We start from the raw sequence: 7719 nt of genomic DNA, 5'->3' as shown, positions 1-7719 counted from the left end.
CGAAAGTCTATGTACGGGAACGCGCGACAAGCGCCCAAAAAAACGCTCCTGTACTTGTGTGAGCGTCGGGCGTTTTACAGCGCGATCGTACGCGCTGTAAAACGCCCAGGTGAGAACCATTCCCATAGGGAAGCATTGGTTTCTCCTTGTTGAGCGTTTTACAGCGCGTAGGAACGCGCTGTAAAACGCTCAGGTGTGAATTGAGCCTTAAGGCTGGCAGCTCAGGGGGGTGTCCATTCTGCTGCAGCTCTCTTCCTATCACAGCTGAGGGGGCATGTTCTTTCTGCTGCAGCTCTCTTCCTATCACAGCTGAGGGGGCATGTTCTTTCTGTTGCAGCTCTCTTCCAATTACAGCTCAGGTGGTGTGTTCTTTCTGCTTCAGTTCTCTCCCTATCACAGCTCAAGAGGTGTGTCTTTTGTTCTGCAGCTATCTCCTTGTAATTGTCACAGTTTCCAACGGTAAATAGTGGTGGTGGCAGATGATGGATGTAACTGAGCATGTGCGACCATCTCAGCAAAGTGGACAGAGAAATAAGGAAAAGGACAAACAGCAGATGCCGCTATACAGATAGATTTTACTGAATCACTCAGCTATACAAACATTTTATTACATGTAATTACAAAAGTTATCAGATCTGGGTGTTGATTTTAAAAAATTTGTGGTACAACCCCTTTAAGCTTTAATTTGTTTATGAAATCTGTACATTTAAAAAAATATATTTTTATGTGACGAATCATTGCTTTAGGGGGAGGTTTATCAATTTTGGTGCAATTTGTCACATAACTGACTTTTAGAGGTGGAGATGAAAGTGGTGAAAGTTGAGATCAAATTTATCAAATGTCGTACAGAGCATAATAAATGAGACGTAGTGCAGATGTGCGACATTTTGACGGCAACTGCGACTTTTTCCAGTGACATCTATAGGCCACAGGAAGTACTGACTCTGGCCAGCTCTGCAGGAGCCGGCGACTTTTTAACAAAAAGTCACAATTTTGCTTACAGAGTGTGACTTTTCATGAGTTTACGCATTTTAAGGGGTATGCTGATGACTTCGCCTATATTTACGCCTTTTCTTTGATAACACATTTATAAAGGTCTTAACAACATTTTTAACCACTACCGCTTTTCTCAGCTTATTTCTGTTTCGGCGTGAATTCTTTTTGGAGGCATGCTATAAATTTGGCATAGTCTAATTTAAATGTCATTTTGCGTTACTTTTTGGTGCAGATTGATAAATCTCCCCCCTTAATCTTTCATTTGATTATAGTAAAACATTATGTATCTCCATTGTGTATTTTGAAACAGCATGCAACAAATAAATCACTATATCTAACGGTTGTAATTCCATAGGATTGCTTTGTATTAACGTGAATAAATTTTACCTTCAGCATTTCTTTCTTTCCACTTTAAAAATGAATTTCACTGACAGTTTCCGTTCGGAAGAAGCTAAATTAGGATTAAGTGTGACTGAACAGAGAAGGAGATCCAGACACTGACATATTTTTATTAGATTTGGTATGTGAGCTGTTACTCTGTGTCAGAGTCATGTACTAGGAAATGAAGGATATGGAACCAAAGACAACGGACCCAATGTAAAACTTCTGATCTCAGCCAAACATAACACAACTGTCATTGCCTTCTCTTTAACACTGCCCAGAGAGAAAAAAACCTACACATGGCCTCCACATAATAACAGAACACAAGAGTGTGAAACAGGAGGAAAATGAATTCATTTACAGTTAGATTTGCCCTTCTTCAGGTATCAATACACTTTGAAAAATGTTTTATATGTCATAGCAACATACGGAAGGTTCTGATCGTGGGGTTCTGAGTGATGAGATTCCCACCGATCGCTATAACGAGGAGAGAAGCACTTACATACTGTAGCACACTCTCTCTTATTGCTGCAGGCAAAATCAAGATGAGTCCATACACTTTTTATCGAGTTCATCTCGCTTCCGTCTCCTGCGGTGAGGGAAGAGCACGCTGGGTGTGCACTTCTCTCTCCTCCTTCTAGCGGTCAGTGGGGATCTCAGCACTCAGACCTCCACCGATCAAAACTTTTCATATGCCTCTATGATATATCAAAAGTTTAATTCATTGAAATCTGTCTATAAAAGACTTAGGATAGTAAAGGTTCCATATCTTATTCAGGGGTTGATGGACGCTATGCGCATTAGATGGCTGAACCAAGTTTGACAGGACCAGTCAACCATCAAATGTTTCCAAGAGGCTCCTCACTCTCCCCCAACGGCAGATTGAGAGCAGGCTGGAGTAGTTGGAGTTTATCTTGTCGATTAATTTTTTGTCAGGGGAGATAAGCCAGTGCCAGAGGATTCTAGTAATGACATACTCCCCCTCTCCTTATTGAGAGTAGATGCATGTGTATGGGGGAGTCTGGAGGAAAAACTGTCGCCTGAACACGCGCTCGGCCAACAGATATCTAAGGTGTACAGCAGCCATAGCTATGTAGCCCCACAACACTACAAATACATAAAACAAATCTAACAATATACTGTGGGGCAGATTTATCATAGACCGACAGCGTACGCCAGGCTATAATAACCAGGCATGTTACCAAATGCTGCTATGATAACTAGGCGCGCTGCCGAAGGAGAGAGAAGCATAAATTAGGCGCAGCATCCAGCAGTCCGTGCACATGAACTGAAATCTACGCCATTGGCGTAGAAGATGATAAATATGGAGGGGCCACCATCCCCACCCTCGCCAAGCCCCCACTTCAGGAAAGTGGCAAGACTGGTGGAGTAACAGCACTTGCGCAAACATTTTTGTGCAAGTGGAATTGAACAAGTCGCAAACACTCAGTTTCCGTATGATAAATGTGGCCCTATAAGTTTACAAATTTTTAGATCACTTCATACACATTTCCTGTATGAACATTAAAATTGTTGTAGGTTGCTTCTAAGCAACAGTTTACAAACTTCCCCTTTAACAATCCATGACAACATAATGGCAGTTTGTAGTCTGTTGCCAAGGAACATTGCAGAAACATATAAATGCCGATACAGGAACACAGAAATACAACCTATGTAATGAGCTGTGCTTATCTGTTGAAAGAAACTATGAGAATGCTTTGTGAAAATGGTCATTAGTGTGCTGGAGGCACAGGGAGCGGTGAGTAAAGCGATGCGCTGGCTGTACTCACTGCTCTCTGGTATTCTTTCGGACACCACACTGCACGTGTCCTGCAGTGTACAGCACTAGGAGTTGGCACTGTGCGAAATCAGGTCACAGTGCAGTGCAGGCCTGAAAAGGACCAGGGAGCAGCGAGTGTCAGCACGTAATGGGGGTCTGATACAAAGGCCTGATGGAGCTTGAGGTCTGATCTGAGGTCTGATGGAGCTTGGGGATCTGATGGGGGTCTAATCTGAGGTGTGAGCAGGAATCGGGGTCTGGTCTGAGGTCAAAGAAGGAATGAGAGCCTGATCTGAAGTCTGTTGGAGCTTGGGGGTCTGATCTGAGGAGGACTGTGGTCTGATGGGGGGTCTGATCTGATGGAGCTTGGGCATCTGATAGGGTCTGATCTTAGTTCTGAGGAGGAATGGAGGTCTGATCTGAGGTCTAAGAAGGTATAGGGGTCTTATGGAGGTGGAAAATGTATCAGAATAGAGCATAAGTATATATCATATAATGTAGTCCAGGGATCAGCAACCAGTGGCACTCCATGATGTACAGCTACAATTTCCAGCATACACTCTTGATCAGCTGTTTTCAGAACTCAGAAGTAAATGGAGCATGAAGGGAGTTGTAGTTTTAAAGCAGCTGGATTGTGGCAAGTTACTGACATAGTCTATGCCTCTGTACGAACCATTTACTGTTTGTTGTCCAACCTCAACTGAGAAATTACAATTCACCTTTTTTTTTGTCTATAAGATGCAGAATATTTTGTCCAAGTTTTTGAGATATGATTCGTGTGAATCCCTCAAAATGGTGTCTGCCATTTTATATATATGAAAATATAGCAGTGGCCACAGAAGGGTGGGGAAGATAAAGACAGAAGATAACATGACCATGGGTGGGGACCCGATTGGCAGGCTTCACCATAATGCCTTGCAGTCAGCCTCAGCCACTCAGGAAGGATAATACAGATATGTGTCATAGGCACTATGATCCCAAGCAAGAAAATGATGTCATTCTGAGCCTGGACATTGATGAGGCAGGATGTCTCTGCCTCTTAAAGAGGAATGAAAGACAGTTATCCTTTAGACATACAACCAATACTAAGAGTTCAGAGTATTTTAGGGAAACATTTAGGGATTTAGTTAGATCAACTGATTTAGGCTTCTTTCACACCTGTGGAAGGGTGTTCCAGCTGGCAGTTCCGGCAGACAAAGCTGGGTATCGGTCGGACAAAAACTGCTTTATGCAGCGGTTTTTTTTTCTTATCAGAGTCGGGAAGATGGTAGCACCTGGCAATGCCAGATCTGAAGACCTCAAGCAGGTTGTTCTCTACCGGAAGAGCCTGCAGGAGCTCCCTGCTGCAAATGTGAACCTAGCCTTAATTGATAGAGCGGTATTAGCTAGGGACGTGGTCATTTAGTGTACTGGGTGTTACTTTGCTGCAGCAAGCCATTGACAATCCTGTGCTTGCTTTTTTATTAAAAGCTACAGTACTCTTTTTTCCCAATCTACAGGACACAGTTGGTAGCCCAATTTATATTTAAACACTTTTTTTGTAGCTGCTGATTTTGAAAGCATCCTGATTGCATTGGACAATGCCTAGTTGTGCACTTTTTTTTTTTTTTTTTAACTTTGCAAAGTTAAATTTCTTCAATTTTGAAGTGTCGGAGTCAGGGTATATTTTGCAGTCTACTCTGTTCAATTGTGCATTTTTTCCAAAAAGCTATTGCAAAGTTTCTTCAATTTATAATGTGTACCAAACCTGACCAGACATATCATGCACGGTCAGCACATATTTTTGCTGCAAACTGTGTCCAATTGCATTTTTTTTCAACAATCCTGCAACAGCATTTCCTCATTTAATAAAAAGTGCACCAAACTTACTGAAGATATTGCCCACCACCATGGTCTGCATATATTTTTGCTGCAGATTGTGGCCAATTGCAATTGTTTTCAATAAATCTGTTGCAAAGTGTCTTCATTTAATAATGCATGTACTAAACCTGACTGTATATATAATACAGTGGCACGGTTAGGGTACTTTTAAAAAATGTATTACAAAAATTGCATACATCACAGACTAGTGTACCTGATGTTTTGTTCACTGTTATATTGCATTTGACTCCAATTGCCCATTTTTTCTTAAAAAACACAAATTAGTGTACCACCTGGCATATTTTCCAGCCTCACACTTAAAGGGGTTATCTCATGACTAATGTAAAAATAAATATCAGATATCATATAGTACATGATGATCTCTTTCTAACAAAGCCAGAACCGGCCCTGTACCTCACATGGATCCAGAGATCTCCTATTCATTGCTCTGCTAGATTTATATCAAGCTGACAGCTCAAGGGGCGTGTCCTTTCTGCTGCAGCTAAGGGGGCGTGTCTGTGTTCTACCTATCACAGATCAGAAGGCAGTTGAAGAAAGAAAATGAGAATGTGCGGCCTTCTCAGTGAGCAGGACAAAGAAATCAGAAAAAAACAAACAGCAGGTGGCGCTATACAGATACATTTTATTGAATAACTCAGTGGCTATGCTAAATTTTTAATTACATACAATTACAAAAGTATTCAGATACAGGCGCTGGTTTAAAAACTGTAGAAAGTTTTTTTTGTTGGATAACCTCTTCAACTCTGCTTTTTTTTTAACTTTTTGTTATTACAAAAATTCTATTTAGCACAGACAATTTATTACCTGACATTTTTCAGCATCACAGCTAACTACTGTAGTGTACTGTAGTCCAATTGCACATTTTTTTTAATTGTTGAAAATGATTAAAAAAATTCCATTTAGTGTACCACCTACTGTGTTTTCCTCTGTCACAGTTACCATACATTGTAGTGGACTTTGTCCAATTGACCATTTGTTTCTGTTGCTTGGGACCAGGTGATGCCTCCAGCGTGCTGTCAAAGAGAGTATTAATTACAATAGGTGGTGTCTTTGCACTGAAGTGGACAAATTTGTCCACCACAGGGTCCTCAAGTGAGGAACATTTTACATTTGTGAAAATTAATCAGGCATGGATCCATTAGGATTCCCACACCTCTGACTGGGGCCAATGAATAGATCTGCCATTGCTGACAGTGGCTATTTATTACCAGCCCAATGATGCCACTGCCGCTGTCTGACTGTCCATCATGCTTCATCTTAAACTTCTGCTGATTCTGCAGCTACTACTCCTACTGCCACCAATACTACACCTACAGAGCTGCACACCTCCTATCCATCAGGTTCTATACTGTAGCCACAGCTACTGCTGCCAGTACTACTAAGCCTACACATCTCCTGCAATGTCTGGTAGGTTCCATACTACTGCTGCTCCCGAAAAAGGGATAATTGTTCTAAACAAGCCACTGCTTTTTACAATACTATACTGTATGTATAAATATGGGCAGGCATTAGCCCGCATTAAACTATAGATTTTTGGACTGCTTCTTCTGAACAAACCATTGCTTTTTTATACTACTGTGTATAAATTCCAGCAAGCATATGCCCAAAATAAGGGATACTTTTTGGAATGTTTTTACATTTTAAGAAGAATAAAAATCTGACAGTGCATTGTGTTTTTAAACAGGCTGTTACCACCAACAAACATGCATTTACCCATAGTCATATATTTCACTGTCAAGTTGACATTCTGTCTTTTCATCAAATAGCTTGAAAGAGGTTGGATACACTAGTAAGAGATTCCAGAGAGTTATACAGAACTTGCCAGAGCAATCTAAGCACTTTCAATTTAGGTAAAATGTATTTGTACCTGCATTGAATATGCCAAACAATTCCTTGGAATTGGACCGGATATGAATTTCAAGAAATTTGCTCATCTCTATTCATTAACCATTTCTGTTGTTATACACAGAATATGACCTGAATGTATAGCTTTAGTATAACAGTTACATCCAAGCAATATTTTTTAGCAAAGTATTTATAATAACCTTGTGGTTTATTTTTCATATGGAATCTTGTATTGTTGCCTTTTTAATCTCTGTCAAACAATCACCCTACTGACAGAGTCACTGTACTTTCACTCAATTTCATTTCATTTAATAAAGAATTGTGTAAATAGTAAATCTCTTAATCACTTAATTAAAAAAATATGCCTGCATTCACCTGAAAAAGGTGTAAAGTCATGGCCACTAGGGGTCTCACTTCCACCTAAATTGCAATCCACTGACTGTTGTCAGGCAAGATCCATCCCTAGTAACAGAGACTCAGAAGACAGCTTACAGGAAATGGGTGTCAGAGTATCAGAGCTAGCTGAGATCCTGAGTCTGATACAAGAACTGTTTCTACACATTTTTAAGATTATAGGAGCCTCCTGTGTGTCTGTAAGTATTATTACCGCCTGCTTACCTGTTCTGTGAGCTTCGGAGGTAAAGACAAATATAATGGAAAGTAAGGGAAAGAACGTCAGAACAGTACAGTGCTGGCAGATTTCACAGAAGGGATACACCCCCTGCTTCTGAGTGAAAAGCATCTAGCTGTGTAGCTAAATAGGGAATCATATGGTTGAAAAAGACTTTAGGGAGACCCAGAAAACACCTGATCCTTCACAGTTCTGATTATACAAA

The sequence above is a fragment of the Bufo bufo genome, chromosome 1 (assembly GCF_905171765.1).
Source record: "Bufo bufo chromosome 1, aBufBuf1.1, whole genome shotgun sequence".
NCBI classification, from domain to species: Eukaryota; Metazoa; Chordata; class Amphibia; order Anura; family Bufonidae; genus Bufo; species Bufo bufo.
This window is presented reverse-complemented; position numbering follows the sequence as displayed.